The sequence below is a fragment of the Colletes gigas genome, unplaced genomic scaffold (assembly GCF_013123115.1).
Source record: "Colletes gigas isolate AHSC1104 unplaced genomic scaffold, ASM1312311v1 Colletes_gigas_Sc00004, whole genome shotgun sequence".
NCBI classification, from domain to species: Eukaryota; Metazoa; Arthropoda; class Insecta; order Hymenoptera; family Colletidae; genus Colletes; species Colletes gigas.
This window is the reverse complement of record NW_025106633.1, coordinates 4,467,774-4,489,690: the sequence shown is the minus strand read 5'-3', so window position 1 is coordinate 4,489,690 and position 21,917 is coordinate 4,467,774. Positions and strand designations below refer to the sequence as shown.

General features: G+C 43.5%; 1 protein-coding gene across 1 annotated transcript in view; it reads right to left on the bottom strand.

The window, feature by feature from the left end:
* Positions 1 to 14,107, bottom strand: part of LOC122405540 (sodium-coupled monocarboxylate transporter 1) — a 51,654-nt gene extending 37,547 nt beyond the window's left edge. The window contains exons 1-2 of the mRNA XM_043410396.1: positions 13,941 to 14,107; positions 9,452 to 9,615 (exon numbers count right to left, since the gene is read on the bottom strand). The gene's annotated coding sequence lies outside the window, so the exon portion shown is untranslated. The remainder of the gene's footprint in view (positions 1 to 9,451; positions 9,616 to 13,940) is intronic.
* Positions 14,108 to 21,917: the final 7,810 nt, after the last annotated feature.

Here is a 21,917-nt window from a genome sequence, read left to right as displayed (position 1 = left end):
TTCTCGTTGCAAATCATCGTGCTGCGTGACCCGAGTCACCAAGAGCCGTTGCCCTCGCAAAATGGCGGGACAAGAAGTCGCCATTGTTTTTTTTTAATTTACAGAAACACGAAACTTCGATTTAATTTAAGTTCGACTCGAATTGAATCGTCGCGCGAATTTTGGAGGGCATCGACGCGAATGTCTTCGGTGAGAGACTTTTCACTTACACGATCGCATCGATTACAATTAATAAATTAAACATTATCCAGCCGGGATCGGCGGATATAATCGTATCGTTTTGTATCGCGTATCGATACTAATCTAGCCATCGAGTGTTCAATACCAATTTCCTAGTATTTGTGTTAGATCGTGCGTCATAGGTCACAACTTAACGCTAGATTAGAAGAAATAAAGTATTTTGTTTTTCATTTACCAATCTTATTTGCGACAACTTTCGGCGATCGTATCGCACGCCATACACGATGGCTCTTCCAACCCTGTTATTGGACACATTCGCCTAATTGTTTCCGGTAGAATACAGGATAACTCTCCTCGCTTGTCGTTGAAGACAGGGAAAAAGTGTGATTTATTTAGAAAGGGCAAATATTTGACCATATTTCTCGCAATGTCTGGTCTTTGTTTCTATCGTCGAGAACAAGTGAGATATTTGGGGTAGTCGAGTTAAGTGGGACACCCTATATATTCTTTTCGGGCAAACACGTCACTCGGGACAGTCGTGATCCATCATGGCGGCCTAGACTTCAGCCACGGGTAGCCCGAAGTTCCCGACGACAGAATATTTCTAAATAAACGAGGGAAGTTCTAAACGAGCACTAGCAACGTGAAACACGAAGCAAAAAGTTCCAGGAAAAATCGATGAAAATCCTGTACCATCTGGAACCACGATTCTTTATGAATTTTGCTCAGCTGTAAACGCGACATCCCGATGGTATTCAAAACGATTGTTTAAATCATCCAAGAAGAAGATCAGTTTAAACAGAAACACAAGTTACAATATTATAATCATGAATGATGTACGAGGAGAAGTAACGGGCCAACTAAATCGCGTGGCGATTAATCGGGGTCTGCGCGCAAGGACTCCCCACTACGCGCATGCGTGGAAATCATTCGAATGCTACGAACAAACTTCGAATATTCGAATATCGTTTTTAATTCGTTGTTGGAAATTTGTATCTATTTACGTAAGAATTCTGTCCGTTTCTGGTCACGGTCGTAACAGGACACCTTGTAGATTCTACAATGCAGAGTGTTCTCCGGAATGTTGCGCAATGCGCGATGAAGTCCGTTCGGAGCGAGCAGCGTCTCGTCGCGTGCCGCGCTGAACGTGTAATTTGAGTTGCACGAGGCGCAAGCAAGGTTATTCTTGCTTCTTTATTTCCTTTTCGTAGATCATTTCGTAGATTGGCGAGTGTCCATCGATCACGAGGCTCCCCGTTCATTGGACGCCGCGAGAAAAATTAGGCTGTCCCGGAAAATACTGCGCGTCTCGAAATTTTTGTTCGTTAACAGTAAGAAACTATCGTTTCACGTGCGATGATAATGAAAAGTAATAAGAAAATTCTTTCTACGATGATCTATCGTTTCCTGTTGGTAAATTGCAAATAATGCACCTCTCTGCACCGCCATGCTGGTTTTTTACATGCAAAAAATGTCGCTTATCACATCGTCGTCATTGTTAAATCACCTATTGTTCGGAAAGTGCACTATTGTCGGGAAAACGTGATAATTAAGGGTAATATCAGAATTACACATTACTAAAATTACATATAAGACACAGGATGAACATGCAAGATAATGCAACATATCAATATCAGTATTAGTTGTACAGATACGTGTATCTTATTTTGGGAAACCCAAAATTGCGGAATATTTCCCGGGACATCCTAATAGATGAATCCGCGATTTGCATTTAGGCAGGTGAATCGATCGACGTGGAAATAAATTTTCGCCGGAGGACCGCGAATGGGGAAAAAGGAGTCCTGGAACGCCTCCAGTGCGCCTCGACCATCAATTTCGCAGCTTTCTGACTCGTTGATGGATCGTCGAACGCGAGAGAGGGTAACTGTGCGCTTTATGAAACGGTCGAAGACTCGGTGCCCGTTAGCAGTAACAAGTTCTGTAATCGTAATTAATTGGCCCGGCGAAACGATCGAGCCCGAGGTGAAAAATTCGAAAGTTCCGTCGTCCCGGTGGAAAGTTCGGTGTTTGAACTTATTCTTTAATGTCAGGATATCGGTTAGCACCGGTAATGGTCGAAGAGATTCGCTCGACCCGACTGCGGAGGATCCGGGGTCCGCGCGCACAGATTCCCGGGGGTCACACGCACGAATTCCCGAGGTACGGGAACGTTTCAGAACGCGCTACGGTTAGTTTTAAAGATAACGAAGGAAGTCGACTCTGGTATCTTCCCGCGAGTGGGTCGAACTAAAAATCTGGCCAGATACGAGACGAAACTGGATGGTCCGTTGCGTAAAATAGACGCCACGTAGCTATTTCGCGACGGGAATTCGTTTCGACTCGACTTAATTAAACTTCTTAATGGTATTCTAAGACCGTTGACGTCTAAAACTTTCATTTAACTCAAGTCCATTCTCGTTTGCGCAATTAAACGTCTTTATCCGAGGAGGAGAACCGAGAAACTGTCGCGGATAATTCTTGAACCCCTCCGAGCTTTCCAACCGAACAGTTTGGGGATTAATTTACCATTTTCTTGCGGTTTCCAAAAGTTTCAGCGATCGTTACAAACCCGTCTTTTCTCAGCCGTAGAATTTTATCTCTTTTTTTCTGTTGGATAAATCACTTTACGCGTTGAATTAAAAATTGATAGGTCGAACGGTTCGTGTGTTTGAGTTTCTGGTCGACGGTCGGGCGAACGACGATTCCAAAAAACTGCGTTCGTCATTCCTCGCGGCTATTATTTCAAACCGAGTGTACTTCCGGTTAGGTAACGAACTGTTTATCGTTTACGCTCCCGAACACGAATGTTAGAAGTCAAGAACAACAGAAAATTCACACCGTTACCAGAACGCAAACACCGGCGCGCCTATGTACGCAGCTGCGCGTTTCGCGAATCAATCGCCGTGCCTGACAATACTGTCAGAAACGAGCACGTTGTATCAACGTTAAAACAATAAACAGAAAACACACCTTCGTGTTTGCAAAGTCGTGCTCTTTGCGTGCTCTTTGCATGCCGATTGCTTCGACATGTGAGATAAGCGCTCGAACGGCTCGATCGTCTTTTCCCAGCGTCGCGTTTCGCATACTTTCGCGACCATGGCTCGCTTAGTCCGCGGCGATCATTTGACAAACTTTTGCATTCCGCACAGAGCCGAGCAAACTTTATTCCAACTTAAATTTTAGAGTCGTTGAGAACATTATTGGAAGAGGTTGCCTCGAGAAAGAATTAAAAATTGCTATTTGCTGTTTATTCTTCTTGGAGACTTCGAAATTTGAAAATTATAGAGATAACGCTATCTCGTTTAAAAAAATTCTTTATCGAGTGGACCTCCAGTGTTTCGTCAGCTCGAGGCTTGGAAAAACCTTAATTCGGTTCCGCTCCTAGTGAATGTCGATGACCGTGTGAAACTAGCGAGCACATATCACGCGTGATCGCGGCGTAAAATTCCCTCCTGACCGTATCCCGGGGCCCGAGTTAGCCAACTGACCGTAGGATTAATTAAAAAGTTTCTGCCGGGCCAAAGTTAGCGCGGGTTCCGAAAGACGGCGAGCAAAGTGGCTCGTCGCGCTTCGCTGGCCTAATCATTATCTCGCATAGATTTACCGCGACCGTGCCAGGCTCGCGTCGAATTATTCTGTTCTCGAACGTTTCGAAAAATTACTAGAATCCCTCGAATCAACTTTTGTTGCACGGCTGTGCAAACGTTAATACAAAACCGGTTTTTTCAGCCGATAAATAACGCGAAATCCAAACAATATACCGCCATCGATAATTTCATTATTGGGTGAACTGCACTATGGACTGTTGAATAACGGAAACAAACGCACCTAATTAACGAATATAATGTCAAATAAATGAAATAATGCGATTACGGGGTGGGAATCTATTTGTCCAGTAATGTAAACAATTATCTCATTGCAAATCCATCTATCTATATTTGGTGAAATTTAAGTACACCTCTGTTTCAAATTTCACGCGCATTATCGTCGTTTATTTGGGGCAGAAAACACGTATACAAAGAAACCCGAAGGAAATAAAAGAAAACGGTGGCCGGTAAGAAGTCGGTGGTTTGTTTCAAACATCGACCTATTTAAAGAAAAGATTCTTGGCAGTCGACCAAAATAAAGAAAAATTACTCGACGAGACCGGTTAACGAAACAGAATTACCCCGGGGAAAAAAATTTTCCATCCCCTTTGACCTAGTAACGTTCTCTTTTTTCCAATAAGACATTTTCTCCCGAGTTCGACCTTCTGTCACTGAGATATTAATTCCACAATACCGAATCTGTCATTCTATCATGATCTTTTTAATATCGAGATATACTAAACGCGTAAAAAGAAAGTGTTTCGAATAAAAACTTCCAACAGATTTCCATCGCGAGCATAAAACGTCGAAGTATAAATTCCTCCCCTCACCCCCTATGTTGTTATCGCTCTTCCCGCCATAAGGAATTTTCCATTTTTATTTTTGACTCTCTGAATATTCCGCCGCGGGTTTCAGCGATCGTTTTACGTATTTTTCGAATATCTTTTTATACGCCACAGCTCATTTACCCAGTGCACGAGAAAGGACGCATTATCGTTCCCTCTAATCGATGCTCCAGTTCGAGGCGTGCATTTCGACCCACCGAAAATCGTCGAGCGTGAATAATGGCTGGCTCGGGCGGAGGAAGAAGTTAACAGTCGCTGTAATTTCCTTCGTTTTTCCACCGTGGTCTGCGGAGAATCGCGAGTCGCGGCACGTACGCCCGACCAGCGATTTCGATATCCCGTTACAAGCGCAAATATTTGCCTGCAAGCGCCACTCGTCGATCGGTCTTTGTTACTTTATTTCACGAGACCGTTCAATTTGAATTAGAACCCGATGGCTAGTGGCAAACTGTCGATGTTCCCGAGAAGAAACAGGCTTCCAAATCTTTTACAATGTTTTTTATTCGATGTCACACTTCTACTGAATCTACACGAATATTGTAACGATTTAGAAGGGAATGAAATGGCCACGAGCAGAAAGACACTGCGTAGAATAGTTGGAAGACATCCTTCAGGCACTCGTAATGAACTACCTGGGATATCAGGACAGAAAGAAATATTGTGTACACCGGAGCTTTGAAAAGCTCTGGATATAACGAGCTAGAAACTCGTCTGGGCGGATGATCCTCCATTTCGACGACTTTCTCTGCAAAGTTGCTAAAATGTTAACGCGAGACGTCGCGCGAAAAGAGTTTTCGACACCGTTTCGTACGGCTCGCTAAAATCGTCGGTGTTGTTCCGATCCGTCAACTCTGTAACTCGTAGACGACGGCAAAGTGTGCTTCCCTGTTTTAATAAACAAGCCCAGGCGTCAAAGCTCTTTGCGCGAAAGTTGACGCAGCCCTCTTTTCCACGGACAAGAAACAAGCAGCGCTCTAATTAAAGGACTAAGTAAAACGACCCGACGTCGATGCAGAACTCGGCTTTCGAGGGTAAAAAGCGCGGAACAATACAAGAATCAACTAACTATGAAACTGCCCATAGACGCCCAGCAACACCGACGATCTACTAAAACGATTAATCGTTAAGGGCGCAGAGAAAGAAGCACGGAAAATCTGATAGAACTTCCCTTCAAATCTTCAAGGAAAAACGAAGAGATGCCTGGGATTCGAGGAAGATTTTGATACGCAAGAAGTAATTCTCGAAGTAACACGAGGAGGTCTTTTAGCTTAAAATGTTAAAAGGGAGACTGTCCATAATAGCTTTTGTAACTTTGGAGATTGATTAGTAGCAAAGTTATTAAGGCATTAAGAATGTATTGGTGGTGTCTCCCCGATAGAAATGAGTCCAAACACGGCCACGATCAGACAATTTTTAATTGCATAAATTTCCACATATATTTTAACTTTTTTTTTGGCTCGAGGAGCGTATAATCAAAATTAATCCGAATGGGGTCGTGTTTGTACTCATTCTTAACGGGAGAACACCATCAATATATTCTTGAAACTTTCGTGAAGATAGAATGCATAACAGTTCGACGGAAGAAATCGTTACAGTGTTTTTATCCTTCGTCGGTCGATTAAATGAAATTTTGCCTATATTTCGATTTAACTTGCAATCGAAAACGCGTGGCCGCGGTGCAGGAATGTTATAAGGGAATCCAGTCTGGCGCCATAGGCCGTCGATGGAACCGGGTGTCTTGGTCTCCCGCAAAAAAAGAAGGAAACGCGAAGAAAAGACGAAACAAAGAAGCGGCAGTCGAAAGGCACGCGGGTGTAACATCGTTCCTTCCAGCCGCGCGTTAAGGACTTTTTGATGGCGTCTGATGCTCGTTGCCCACCATTTTATAGACGATTATTGCGAAAACTTTCGGTGTCTGAGGGGGGAGCCGAGCCATCGTTCTTTTGCGCGTCTGGAAGTTGGCGAAAAAACAGGCTGCTTCGAAAAGTATGGATATTAGGGGGGCTGCGTTCTCTGAAGATGAAATCTGGTTGGGTCGCGTTATAAGAATTTTTTTTATTAATATTTGTCGTACCGTAAAATTTCTGCCCGGGTGGCTCGTTTTATAGGCTCCGCGGGGAAGGAATTTTAAGCGCGGCATGTTGTAGAAAAAAGTGCAACTCGTAGTCCAACGATAATTGCAGTTTCTCGCGCCCGAGCGTTTTAAAATTAAAAATGAATTATTAAAATGAAAGATTCTATCCGGTGGTTGGAACAACGGGAGCAAAATTCAACGTTTATTTCCCGAGGTTTCCACGCTGTTTTCTTCTCGAGTTTGCAAATCAATATACTTGCCAGTCAGTTCAGTCGTTCCACGTGTTCCGCAGATCCCACATGTTCTGCCCCCTCCTCGGTCTCATAATTGATACTATACGGTACATGCTGGCGACATTGCACGCGATAACTAAATACAGGGACTCTAAATATAGAATCAAGTGAGTTTAACGTCGTCGTACGAGCAATAGTAACTGGTACGTAGCGATGGGAATTGATGTCTTTGGTTCGAGAATTTCTGAATAATTCAAACTTAATTTATCTGCCTGTAAGTAAAATTTATTTAATCGATGACCTCTTCGGTAAAAACTTTTTTCTAAACATGATAGAATACTCGAGTATTCGAAGACGATTCGAAGGGTGTTCGAATAATAGTCAAATATTGGGATCGATGAAGGATTCTGACGTTCGAGTGCAGAAAAATTGGACGAGTGGTCTCGATTCCATTTGAAACGCGAATGTTACCGCGGTTCGTCGAAACAAACGAGTCGATTCGTCTCCCGGGACCAGGACGGGTTTCGCGCCGTTGACGGGAAGTTCGTTTCCACGCAAACCTGTTTTCCAATAGATAGAACGCGCCTCCGCGGAGCGGTAAACAAGTGACGCGCGAAGGACAGGAGTTTCAAACTCGACAGTCTATTTCTCGAGCATACTATATCGATAACTATTTTTACACTCGGAACGCAGACCCGCCGGCCCGTTTGGCGACGATCTTGAACTCGCATCGTTCGAGGCTGCATTCAATTTTGTGCGTTGCTCTCTGGTCAGAACGATTTTGAGAAAAATGATTCCAAAATTTCGTTTCGAAAACTTTTCATCCCCTTCCGGTACCGTCGTGGCCTCCGGGCGTGTCTCGTTTTATGTTTATTCTAACGTGTATATTCGAGTGACAATTTTAGAAATCCGAGTAACAGAAATCTTCGTCACGTGTTGATGAGTATTTATGACTCAGAAGATAGTTTCAGAGAGGTTTCGTTTACAAGATTTTTGGCACCGAAGATCAGAGCACCTCCTTGATCTTGTTCGACGCCTTTAAAAGCAACGAGACTGGAATCTCGCCACGCTTTCGAACCTAATCATTCAAAATTACTGCTTACTAATACACATCTCATCCACTAATAGTAGCCCATATTCTCAATATGACGATCTCCAAGTATTCACCCCGCGTTACAACCGCGTCACTTGAAAGCGACTGTCGCTGTATCCGAAGAAAATGCATTTCACGTTATTAAAACACTTTTAGCCACGACGTCCAAGGCCACGTTTAATGCAAAACTAACCGACACCGGTTGTAAAGGTTTGTGGAGTCAATCCAAACATAAAGGACGCTAGAAAAGAGCGAAAATAATACGGTTCTCGATGAGAGGGGGTGCGAAAACCAGGTTCGGAGTCTTCGGGACGCGACGTCGCATTTTCAGCGGGATTTTAGCGTTCACAATAGAAAATCACGCGACGCGAATAATCGCTAACTCGAATCGGTACGGCTGATCGCGTTCTCGATGCTAATGGTTAATATCCGAGCGTTTCCTACCCGGAATTCGTATCTACCAATCGAACGAATCTGCGAGTATAATGAGATCCGTAGGTTCGTTCGTTTCGTTCCGAAGAGGCGGGCGTGCACGCGTGTACGCGCGTAATGCGCGCTCGGAAATAGCTGGCTGCACGCGGAAGAATCCTGTCCTGGAAACCGATCAGCGTTTCGCCCGTGAAAATCGACCGTCCCGAATTTAAATGGCTTCCACGGTTTAATTCCGCCAACGCTGGGGGAGCAGCGACGGAAATTATAACAGAACACCCCGCGATCGTTCGTTTCCAATTTCGATCATGTTCGAACGAGTTCGACGACCTACATCCGCGTGGCCATCCAACGACCTTGGACCGTGAAAGTTTGCGATTGGATCGGATTGAATTCGTGTTAAAATCGACGACCTGCATCTGGGCGCGACCTTCTAACGACCTTGACCTGAAGAAGTTCACGATCAAGACCCCGAGCTACGATAATTTGCGATCAAGTCAAGTTGAGTTCAATGACGTGTACCCTTGTGACCTTTGACAACCTTGAGTTGCGAAAGTTTGTGGACAGGTTACGCACGGGTTAGTTTCGATGACCCGTACCAGTGTGACCTTCTAACAAACTTGAGTCGTGAAAGTTCCTAGTTAGATTAGGTTAGCTTAGGCTCGACGACCTGTATCAGTGTGTCCTTGTAACGACAAAAAATTGTCGTGAGAAATATTAGATTGGAACAGTAAGTTTGTCTTCATAGTTCACATAGTCTTCACTTTTGAACACGTGAGAATCATTTGAAAAATATCAAATCAAGCTAGAAATTGCTTTCAAAAAATTTATGTTACATCAAGATTCTACTTGACGAAATTACCTAATATAGACGTTACACTTATCGTTCCAAATTTTGTGCACTTTCACTCCTTCGTTTCCCCCTGTCCTATTTCACAGTCCCGCCGAGGAATACGCTTTTCCGGTTAATTTAACTGACAATACACGGTAAGAGGAGAAGAAACAGTTACCTTTTGCAATCCCCTCGATCCAAGTTCAATGTCTCCGCGGGTCCAATCCTCTCATTCCCGAACACTCCGTGCGACCAGCATCCGTTCGACTGGCCGACCCACGCGAACCAGCAGACGCTCGAAACTTCGGCGTCGCCCAGGCGTCCTTCGTCGACCTCAGGTATCTGTAGAAAGAAATCGACGAGTCCCGTGACACGTTCGATCGATCCCGAATCGCGGGGAAAGGTCGACGGGCGTTCGCCAGCCACGTTTCCATAATTTTAATCCCCCGGCTAACAGTTATATCCCCCGCGCGGCCATTCCCGTTCAAAATGCCCGAATTTCCCGTCGAACCGGACAAAGCTCGCTTCAGCCGCGAATTATCGCGTTAATTATCCAGACGAATATCCCTCGACTCGATTCGGTTCGTTTGCCGCGGTGGACTGCGCGATTTCGGTTCAGAGGCCAGAAGAGAATTTACTTCGGCATACTATGCAAATATTCTTCGGTTTTAGCAGAGACTGGATCCAAATTTCAATGAGTCTTTTCCAAATAAATTATCGGTTTCACATCGATTTTATTAATAATATTATTGAGTCATACAATGGTAAACGACCCTCATAGTTGTTGCTCCACCCCGTTTTGGAAAATCTGTGGGGCACGCGGAGAAAAATTTCTTCAACGAATTTAATCTCAGAAAGCATCTGTCCTAGCCTTCTGTACTAAGCAGCCTAATCAGACAGAGTCTATACTACGTAATTTTTACGTTAAATAAAATTTTACTCAACATTTTCGATTCATTTTTATACGAAGACTCGCCCTACGTTGTACCACGAATATTAGAAGATAAATTTCCGTTGCGAAAAAGCGTGTTAAAAAACTAACTACAATAACGAAATAAAAATGATGGACACAAGGCCTTAAGCCCCCCTCGGAGCACTTTGTCGAGTTTGGCAGCCATTAGGAGCAAAAAATTCGCTAAATAAATGTAAAATTCGAGCTAGCTTCCCTCGTAAACAAACTTCGATGGGATTAGAAACGTTGCGTCAGCCCGGGGTTCGGCGCGTGGGCGAGCTGGGCGCGAGGAGCAAAAAGTGGAACGAAAGGAGCAGAAACGACGCGCGAAAAAGAAACGACACGGGGACAAGGGAACGAGACGTAAGGGTGGGGGGTTTCGAAGAGATAAAAACGAAGGGACGAAGAGGCCATCGGCTGTCGGTGGATGAAGAAGGACGAAACTGGACCCGTCCCCGTTAAGGTCCGTTTTCACGTGATGTACAGCCATGACTTTAAGTGCCCCGGCACTGAGTGCCATATTTATCACCGTAAAAAACTTAACCGTTGCTTTGTCGGGACATTTGACAACAGACGTTATATGGTGTCAATACTTTTTCACCATTTTATTTCACGTAAATAATATTCGTTCAAATGTTACGAGTCACTAAAATCGTATCGTGTTACTTCAAAATGTCTGATTTCAGGTTACGTGAAAACGGACCTTTAATTTGATGTAACGGACACGCTCGACTGGGTCGTTAGCTCGATCGAGTTGCATCGCAATAAGCAAAGTCGCGCTCGCGCATGCGTTGTGCCTCGAGTATCGGCGGGACCGGAAACGCGTTTATCGGGAAACGTTTCCAGTCGCGGCTCGCGGTTGTTTCCAAAGAAAACAGAGAACCTTTTAACCGGCTGACTGCGAAAAATTCCATTTCCATCCAGGGATTTTCATTCGTCGCTGGAAAATCCGACGCGCTGGGACAAACGAGCCGAGCCTTGCTCGACGAGTCGCGGAAACGATTAACACTTTGGGGCAGTGGTTTTCAAACCCTTTGAAAGAAAAAAACCTTTAAGTCATTTAAATTTAATCGAATCTTGCTCGTCGAGTAAAAAGTATTTAACGTTGGAATAGTATAGTGTAGTGGCGTTTGACGACCATTTTAGTTTTCTGTAAAACTCTTCGATAGGTGTAAATGATAGCATTGAAACTGTTCTGAAACCTGCCGATTTCGTTTGTAGGCTTCATTCGAATAATATAGAGTGAGAATTGTATGCCCAACCGAGCGCGTGGATCGATTACCTGAAACGGGCCGCGGCTATTGACAGCTCATTATGATGTCAATTATAAAACTCGTATCCCAGAAATAAATTTATTCCGCGGATGGAGTTCCAAGGAATACGTTCATATTTTTCTGAATTTTAGGAAACAAAAACAGAAATAAAGTTCGTTTAAACATTCGCCGTTCATTTTCAAAATTCGTACAATTTTTAAATTTAACTCGAGTCTCCGAACCAATTAAAATTCATTTGGTTTTCAATTTAATACCGAGAATTCGTCTGAGTTCCACCAGCAATTAATTCAATTATCTTCAACTCCATTTAATTTTACTTCGATTAATTTAAATCAATTGTAATTCAGATCACAGTGTACCGGAAAGAGCCAATAATTTCTGAGTAATAAAATTTGTCCCCGAATAAAATAACCGGAGGTAATCAGATTTTGAAATCAGAAATTAACGAGAATTTGGTTTAGAATCCAAGTTCGAGGCAAGTTTATTTAACAATGTTATTCGGGCGGTAACGGCTCCGTTTGACGTGAACATGTAATTAGGCTAATGGAATGGTCGGGGTTTCGCAATTATCGAGAGGAAGAATCGAACATCGTTAGGCATGCGATACGGATTTCCTTTGCTCGAAGGTGTTTGAAATTCGAGTCGTGGAGAACTCGTTTTGGGGAACCCGATCATCCGCGTGAAAAAATTCGCGTTATCGGGATCTCCGTTGTTCCAGAAGCGAGTGAGACGCGCGTCATGGGCCACGGAATAATGTCTTTCTTCTTCGGAGCAAGGGAATCTACATAGAACTAATTTGTTATTCAATATCACACGCTTGATTTATGGGACACGGTTGACCTTTCTCAATAAGATCGTATATTTTGCTGGCGGCATTCTATTTTTACACGTTTCTTGCGCCGCTTTTGGTGTACGAAGCAAATGGGACTACAGATTGAAAAATAAATGAGAACGAATCGAATTAATATTAAATCGTAAAAATATTACACGCGCCTCGATTGACTTCGAAACGAATGGAATTTACGATTAAGTTTTGAATAAATTATTCGATCCACCGAAACAAAAACATTCATTTTTCCGATCCGTAATACAAGGCGAATATGAGATTTATTGACTTTTTCGATCGATACTTTCTCGAGTGATTTGAACAGCTCTGTCACTTTCTGTGAATTATCCATCAGCTAAACTGGTCATTCGATATTCGACGAATACACCGTCGAGGGAAATTTCTCGGCTTTCCAAGCAGTCCATCGACAGAAATTTCCCCCTGGAAGAAAGCCCGACGAATTTGACGGATATTAATCACTGGCTTGGTAGTCGAGCCCACTTTACCGGTGGCCAACGCGTCGAATCGGAGAAAGGGATCCATTATCGATCATTTCCAGGGAGTAATTTATGAAGCGACTGCCGATGAACCGCTTTATCCGCGCGAGATCGCGTCATCGCTCTCGCGGCGCGGCCGTGATCGTCTTCGTTTCCAGAAACCGTGATTTCATCGACTAGTCTGCGATCTCGCGCGTCCTCCGATCCTTCAGAAACTACTATATCTTACTACGACGTAAAATTAAAACTATGAACATCACGATGCAGTTTCAATCAATTCAATACCGTTGAAAATAATTTTCAAGCTGAAAAGTGCGTGGTTAATTTTTGCGCTACACTTGAGATCAAATTTATAATCAATAAACAAGATACAAACGTTTCCTCGCGAAAGAGGTAAACGACCTTTGCAATATCGAACACCCATCGTAGGTATTTTTAGCCTCGTCTGTAACAGTATTACGATCATGGATAATTATTCGACTGCTCATCGAAAATCGATATATTTCCGTAGTTATAAGGAAAATATTATTCCTTCAACAGTGCTTCGGGAAACAAAACGACCGATCGCGCCGCTCTGGCTCTCGACGAGGGAATTTATGAGTTGCTGAAACGTCACGGTGGATTCGAGCCAGCGAATGTTTTCGTAGTCGAGCCCGCGCGGTTATGCAAACCGGCTGCGAAGCACGGAAGTTCAATCGCGATGTTTGATTGTTAAACCAACTCGACTCTGGCAAACTGTCGTCTGTCTGCAGTCTGACTTCTTCCATTGTCGTCGGTCGATGACGAGTCAGCCCGAAGAAGTTGCAAAGCAAAAGGACATAAATCGATGCTTTCGATTTGAAAATCAAACCTTACGATTCAGACGATTACATTATTTATAATAAATACTTCCAGTTTCCCTTTATTCATAATTCAATTCATATTTAATTTCACCCAAGTATTACGCAAAAAGTTGTTCAAATTCAGTTCTTTATTTACAATTTACACGTGGATAAGAATTTTCTGTTGGCACGGTGTGACGACGCCGGGCGTCGTTCGTCTCGAAGGACGCGTTAAAACCGGTGGATGACAATTCGAGAGCTCGCGTGTACACCGGGTCGGAGCCATAAATTACGTACCACAGAAGATTGACACGCTGGACCGATCACGGAGAAGAAGGGGACGGTGGGAACGAACGAAACGAAATCCTCGATCGATGTACGCGGTTGGGAGTTCGAATCGTCCCGCGGCGCGATCGTGCAAAGATTCCCGTCGGATTGCAAGACGTCCGCCGTGGTCAGTCGACGACGTGGTACTGGGAAGTCGAGAGAGTTCGGCTTGGTATATTTAAAAAGCAGAAACGCAGCAGCGTCCGCGTTACGGGCTCGAACGACTGTCAGCGGTGCAATACTATTGGCACCGACGGCCGCGAGCACATGCTCCCGGCGTGCATTGTTTGCACTCGCGGCAAATTAAAAATAAAGCCCCGATGAAAACCGGCGCGGGAACTTCCCCGACGCCTTTCGAAAATGCAAAACGCTCTGACCGTCCCCCATATGTCAACAAGGCCCTCGATTTTGGAGAAAAAATTACTTCTCAAGTCGAGGCGTTGATGGAGATAAATCTGAATTTTAGCGAGTCTCTATTCGAGAATTTATTGCAAAGAAAGTGTTGTACTAATTATTCTACAATTGATCAAAATAATTTTCTACGCTATTAAGATAGAGGAAAATCATTTTTGTGTTCTCACAATCAGTCTAGCCTGTTGTATTCCAAGAGTATTCGAGCAGGTAGTTCTTCCGATATTACACGAACGGTCAGGTATTCGAGTTCGACGATGGTTCGGGCATTTAAATAAATTTCGATGTAAACGCGAAGCGCGGAGCAGTCGGGGAATTCGACAACGGAAAAATTCGACTGGAGGAAAATTTGGCAAGTAGCCAGGGGCTCTGGTATTGTTCTTCGCGCGGCTGACACGAATGTTTCGGAATCGAGCGGGGGACAACAGTCCGATCGCGGCGATAAAGAGGAACAGATGACGAGAGCCGTTCGCGGTGAATTGCGGCTACGTTGAAACCGAACACCTGTAATCGAATGTCCGTGCCTTTGCATGCGGCGATTTTTAACGCGAGCAGCCGTTTTTTCTCGCGCGTAACGATCGCGTACAGGCATCGCGTGAAAATGGTTAAAACGATACACGTTCGTCGCGGCGAGCATTGTGCGATCGGTCCGCCACTCCGCGAAACGAGGACGCGTCGAATGAAAAATCGAAGGCGAGCTCGTATTGTGCAACAGAGGGAGGGAGGAGGAGTGGGGAAAAAAGGAAACGCAGTTTCCGGGAATCTCTCGAATAAATGAGCCCGCTTTCCATTTTCACCGGCCGATTAATTAGCTCGAACACGCGACATCGTCCGACCGGCAACTGTAACGCGTTTCCAGACAGAAATTTCCTGGCAATTTTATTCACGGCACTTTCCATTAACGCGATTTCCATCCAGCTACTTCTGTTTAACATTTTTACCACGTGAATCGGTGGGGGAAATACTTTATATTACGTATTATTGAATTTATTACAAAAGAGAAGGCGAAACATTGGAACCAATCGAACCGAAAAGTGATTTAATAATTTTGAAAACAATCTACAATCGTTGGAGGCTGACCCGAGTGTTGAAAGAATATTGAAAAATTGCGTGGAAAAAGAGCAGTTCGTAAGTAAAACGGAAACGCTTTTCGTTCGCGGAGAATTTCAGTCCGAGTTTAATTGTGAAATTATGAAATTTCCGATCGATAGGTGTTTTAAACTTCGTTGGCTTTTAATGGTGCTCTTTGTTTCGCTACCGACCAATTTTTTTATCCGACTCTATAGAATACCGTGGAAGCTTTGTACGAATTCATTGACGAAGTATCGACTGGTCAGAAATAACTTCGAACGGTGGGTGGAAAGAATTCATGCGAGTTATTGACACGTTAATCGTTTCGACGATCTGTTATTCCTCGAATAAAAACGTCTTCATCGTAACGCTGCGGTACGCGCAATGCCATGATCGATAAGTCTACTAGAAGATACACTTGTTGAAAAATAATTATCAGTCGTACGTAACCGTTTTCTGAATACAATGGCATTCTCAAGGCAGAGTGTCTTGTCGAAAGTTACATCTGCGCATGTGAAGCTATGCATGCAAAGGTATTTTCAAACATTTTTTTTGTAGTTTCATCACTCACAATGAATAATTATAAATTATGCTTGTCGAATTTTTATTAGTGCCAGGTCTAAAAATTGCAATGTTTCGTTATAATACTTCTTAACCTCTTCACGTCCTTGGCCACATATGTGGACATTTAGTTTTTTCTTTTATAATTATAGTTACTGTCAATAATAAATAGACAAAAAAAAAAAATCGTCCCTGAGGAGGTTAAATATGTAGGAGCATTTTAACAAGTGTCTGTTACTCTTTATAATTTTAGTCACCGAAACATTAATTATAGTAAGTTACAAAACTAATATAAAATAATACTTTTTACTGATATGTACATACATACGTACTAATTGCAAGTGTTTTGAAAAAGCAAAGCATGGCTTTACTTATTTATCTCTTGACCATGTTTCGAGAGCTAATGCGGGCGTAGTTGTCAAGTGTTTAATTGCTATCAATTGCTAACTTCCGTTTAGGAAACTCGAACTTTTAGCAATAAAACCACTCGACTCTCCTAAGTCTCGATTCCTCCTCGTATACCTTCCCGGTTCGCGGGCAAAACATCCTCCCTGAAACAGTGTTTCCCAACTTTTTTTGCTACGTAACTCGACTAACTGTTGGTCCAATATGCCATGTCCTGACAAGGATCATAGCAATTTTTCTGAACTAAAAAAACATGGCTAAAGAATCACACATTTTAAAAGTATCCGAATGGAAGATGAGTTCGAAACATTGATAACGTTTCGACCATGGAGAAAAAAAATTCTATGTATAGTTCGGTTAAGCAGAAATGAAACCTAAGAACAGAGGCACCCAGTGGAGTATATGATTACAGAAATTTTAATTAGTCACAAAACTAGAACGGCTATTTTGATCTATGTACCATCGGTGGGTTACAGATAGTGAGTCGATTTACACATGCGCGCTAAGAACCTCACTTTTGTCTAGCCGAACTATACATTTGGACTCACGTTTGTCAACAGAATTGTGTCTAAACGGCTGGACAGATTTCAATAAAATTTTATATATAGGCCCCATATTCCCATATGAAGATTTGATTACATTTTGAGCAAAATTGGCTCATGGATAATGGCGATTGCCTCTTAAAATATTCTAACGTATCTCTGTTAATTACTAGCGTCCATTGATATCTTTTACCATTCATACCGTGATTGAGAAACCCTGACTCGGTTAACAGGAGGTCACCAATCTCCAAAAACACTCCTCCAAAGATGCTCCATGATATAATCCGCCATTCCACGAAAGTGCAGTCGGGGACACAAACGTTCGGTACGATTAACGGATCGAAGGGAGTCGTTGGCTGGTCGACCGGTCATCCATCGATCAGCCAGCGGTCCGGGAAAGGGTCGAAAACGGTTGATCTTTCGAGGGTGGTTGTTCGCGAAGTCTTAGGACTGCCGTTTCCTCGTGGGAACGATCCGTCAGGATGACGGTCCTGATCGCAGGGCGTCGTTTGTTGCGCCCCCGATAATAGATATCCCTGCAAGGACGGTAATCGTTTGCGGTCGTCCGTCGCGGTATCGATTCCTCGGACTCGCCGGGGGGCGGGAACGCGTACCGCGTATATAATACCGGCTTAAGTCCGACTGATTAATAATTTCACGCCCCGAAACATTAGAGTTAATCTACGAGGCCGCGGTATCGACCACGCGGAATCCGTTGCGACTCGAACGCCGTAGGAGCGATGAATGATTGAACGGGAAGAGTTACCGTTCTACGGGCGCAGGTTCAGCCTCCACGGCGGGAATTTGTGTGTTTGCGAGGGGATTGCGTGGAGCAAATTGATGAGCTGTTCTCGGTTTTGCGGAGGAGACTAGAATCTCGAGGATATGCAACCCCGCTCACAGCACCGGAAGGCCAAACAGTCGCAATTCATGGTTAACGGGACCTTCCGACGACTGCCCCTAGCTGGAATCCTGAATACGACTCGAACGTCTGCGGGGACGAGGAGACTTTCGTCGCGATAAATATTCCAACGGATTCGCTGAACGTTATTGCGATGTGGATACAGTTCTGAGTATTAGACATTTATTTTGCGTTTGGTGGACCTGTTAAACTCCTTTTAGGCTGGTATTAGACTCTGATACGGACGAGTATTCGACCTGGATTCTCTCAAAATTCAAATCACCGAAGCGTTCGAATACTAGAGTATGCTAGATTCTCCTCAATTATCCCCAGTTCGCAAGGAGCCATCGGCAATGGCCGCGGACGTGCCTTTCGGCGAGGTCTTAAGATATCCGGCGACGCGACGGTCGACAAGGCCCTCCGTCTCCGGGGGGGGGGCTTAGAAATTCTTCAGGCTTTCGGAAAAATATTTAACTCGATCAATTGCCCGCTAAACTTAAGCGTTTGATTTACAATGGCCGATGTCAGTCCGTTGCTCGCTGGCGCCGGGAACAGCCGCGAACCGAGAACGCTAAATAATATTTGATCAGACCGCCTGGCTACGTCTCTCGTCGTAAATCAACAGGCTCGAGGAACCCGTTAGCCTCTTCTTTTTCGCTCTGTTTTTTCTTCGACCGATTTCCGGAATCTCGCGGCGGTGAACACGCGTCGCGGGAGTGGCAACGGCTAAGACGCCCGTTTGACGTCAAACCTTGTCACACGCGTGTGCTCTCCGTATCAGGATGAATTATGCTCCGAGAGACCGCGGCGCTCTCGTGTAATCAAGTGCCGTGCAAGCCGCGCACGTGAGACATCGTCACCTACAGGTGCGCCGACTTCCACGCGGATGAATTATGCCGCGCGTACACGGTGTTTTGTAATTTATCGACGGGCCGACCCGATACATCGCGAAAGATTCAATTATTCGAACAATAATCATAATCCTTTACCATTACACTGTCTAAATTATGTTGGAAGATTCGGTTATTCGTACTGGAACGATATGTATTTATTGCACAAAGTCACGAACGTCTGTAGAATAAAAGACAAATGAAAATAATAGAGTTGGAAATGAATAGTTTCAGTAAAATTGCGCTACTAAATTTAACTAATATAGACTGTAACCCTTTGCAAACATAATCAACGAAGCAAGTAAAAAAATTAATTCTCCGAAACGGTGTCAGAAAATTGCATCCAAGTGTATAGTTATTTTTACTGATTGTAGTTGGTAGAGTTGTGAGGGAACACGTGTAGAAATACCTATGCACGTTCATTGTTAAACTAGAAATAAATATGTTGGAATAATAATGAGTCGTTTAGAATGAACCAGACACAATCTCAGTACCAAGTCTTATCAGAATAAATTCAAATGCAAAGGGAATAAGATCGCGTAGATTTCGTGTTGCTGTTTGCGAGGGCAAATTTGTTCCAATAAGCACGCGAGGGGAACGGTTGAAGCGTTTCATTTCGTTTCGCGGGACCTTGCCTGTTTCCGCGAGGAGGCGAAGAGACTTTCCCTGTGCGAATCAGCCGGTCCCGTACGCGAACTTACGACAGTTTACATTCGCGTTTAATTCAAACGTATGCAGCCGTGCATGCCGTTGAATTTCGGTGTTTCGCGTGCGGGACTCCCCCGTTCTCTGTACAATTGTCACTGTTTTCGATTCGCTTCCCGCGGCATCCGACGCCCTCACCCGCGCTCGGCTGTTTCCGGCCGAAAGCAAAGATTAATTCCTGGCACACATTCCGCGCGCATATCAGGGCAAGGTTTAAGCGGAATTGTATTCACCGTCGCTGAATCTCGCTCGTGCCAGCGACAGCCACCCGCGTGAGAATTGGATACTGGCCTCCGACGCGTTCGTTTATTTTTCACTCGGATTCGGTATTCCGGAGGGTGGAGCGCCGAGAGTCGGGTCAGGGAACCCGGAAAGTGATACTGGGTTGTCCAGCAGTGTCGAGGGCGCCATTTTCTGGCCAAAATCCAATATTTCGACTTCGATGTCGGACAAAAATGTTATCACGATTCTACGATACTTTTCAACGAAAAAAAACAATTTCAAATCGTTCTGGAAAAATTATTTTTGGTTACAGGGGTCAATTACAATCATTTTTGATAAATGCGCGTACTCCCGAAATCTTACGCGTTTTCGAGAAAAAAATTCGAATACGTACTGAAATTTTTTGGCGAATTTCAATAGTTTCAAATCGTTCTGGAAAAATTATTTTCGGTTGCAAGGGTCAATTACAATCATTTTTGGTGAATAGACGTACCCTCAAATTCCTATGCATTTTCGCGAAAAAAATTCAAATACATGGACAAATTTTTCGACAAAATTAAAAAATTTCAAATCGTTCTGGAAAAATTATTTTTGGTTACAGGGATCTATTACAATCATTTTTGGTGAATACACACACCCTCGAAATCCGACGCACTTTTGAGAAAAAAATTCTTTACTGAAGATACAATGTCTGACAACGGTTGTCTGATTCCTCTGAAATGTCATGCATATGTTTAAAAAATCATAACTCTTGAACGGATTGGAGGATTTTAATGTTTCAAAATCCAAACAACGCGTATTTTAGTGCAGAATATTGAAAAAATTGTTCCACAACCCTATAAAGTGACAAAATCCCCATAAAACTGGTGTTGAAATTTTTCGTTGAAAAAAAAAATTTCAAATCGTTCTCAAAAAATTATTTTCGATTGCAGGAGTCAATTACAATTATTTTCGGTGAATACATATACCCCCAAAATCTTGCTCACGTAAGAGACACAAGTTCTTTACCGAAAATATAATCTGTGGCCAGAAATGGTTTGTATGGAACCCAAATTTTCCAAGGTTTCTCATTAGCTAGTACTAGCTTATCTATAACACAATTTCACAGGACGTCGAAAATTTCAATTATCGATCCCGGTTTAGCATTACCTATTGACTGATCCTACACAATTGCTCGATTCTGTAAATTAATATCTTATACGTTAGCCAAGGGGAATGCAAACCGTGTATTGTTTCCACGGTTGGCCAGCAATTCCGTATGAAACGCGAACGCTGGTTGGTATTAAACATGCACGTGTCATAAAAGACGTAACACGTTGCGCCATTGCGAAACGTTACTCCGTCCCGGTATTATTCCGAAGCACGTGGCCGCATATGTTTCTTTTTCCCCGAGGAACCGAATAAATCTCCGAAAGAAGGTGTTCCCTGTAGTCGGTATTACGTCATAATTGGAAACACGGAGACTTAAGGGATCACCGTGTATAGCTTCGGTAAATGTAGCGAGTGTGTTGTGTCGCGGACGTAATTTACAACTCCACAAATACCTTCCAGCCACGTGGCTATGGAGGAACATCCCTGCACACGTGTACCCTGTTTCTTGCTTAAATATTACCCCTCTCGTCTAATCTCTAACTTTTTACTCACATTCTAGAATAATCCAGTTAATAGTCGCTTGTAGCCCAATAGCAAAACAGGTAGAGACAGGTGCTAGGGGGAAGAAAACTTTTCCTTTTACTCTTCAGAAATTTATTTGGAGGACATTTTTGGGATATATTTAATGATAAAAGGATATAACTTTTGTTACACTAATGTCAGTCACGCCTTGACAATTTAACACAGTTCATATGGAAGGAAAGTAGACAAATTAAATTCTATCTTATTATTACTCTATCATTTTTTTTAAATTCAAAGACATAATAATGAAAGTTATATTCTGAGGACTGAAGACGCAAGAAAAGATTAAAAATCCTCTGTCCACGATCGCATAATAATTTATTTTAAAGATCGATGCCTCCAAGTGGGAATATCCCCCGAAGGCGAAGAAAGAATCGCGTTCTTGCGTCTCTTTTGTTCTCATTCGACCGGTTTCTCATTTCCCAGCGACGATTCTTTGTGCAACGAGTCGCGAATTAATTCGAGAGACACCACCTCGAACTGCATTATGAATCGATGCCTCTATAGACGCCGGGGGGTGGAAAGTTCACCGGGCGGCTGGGGGTAGTTGGAGGGTAGTTCGTTA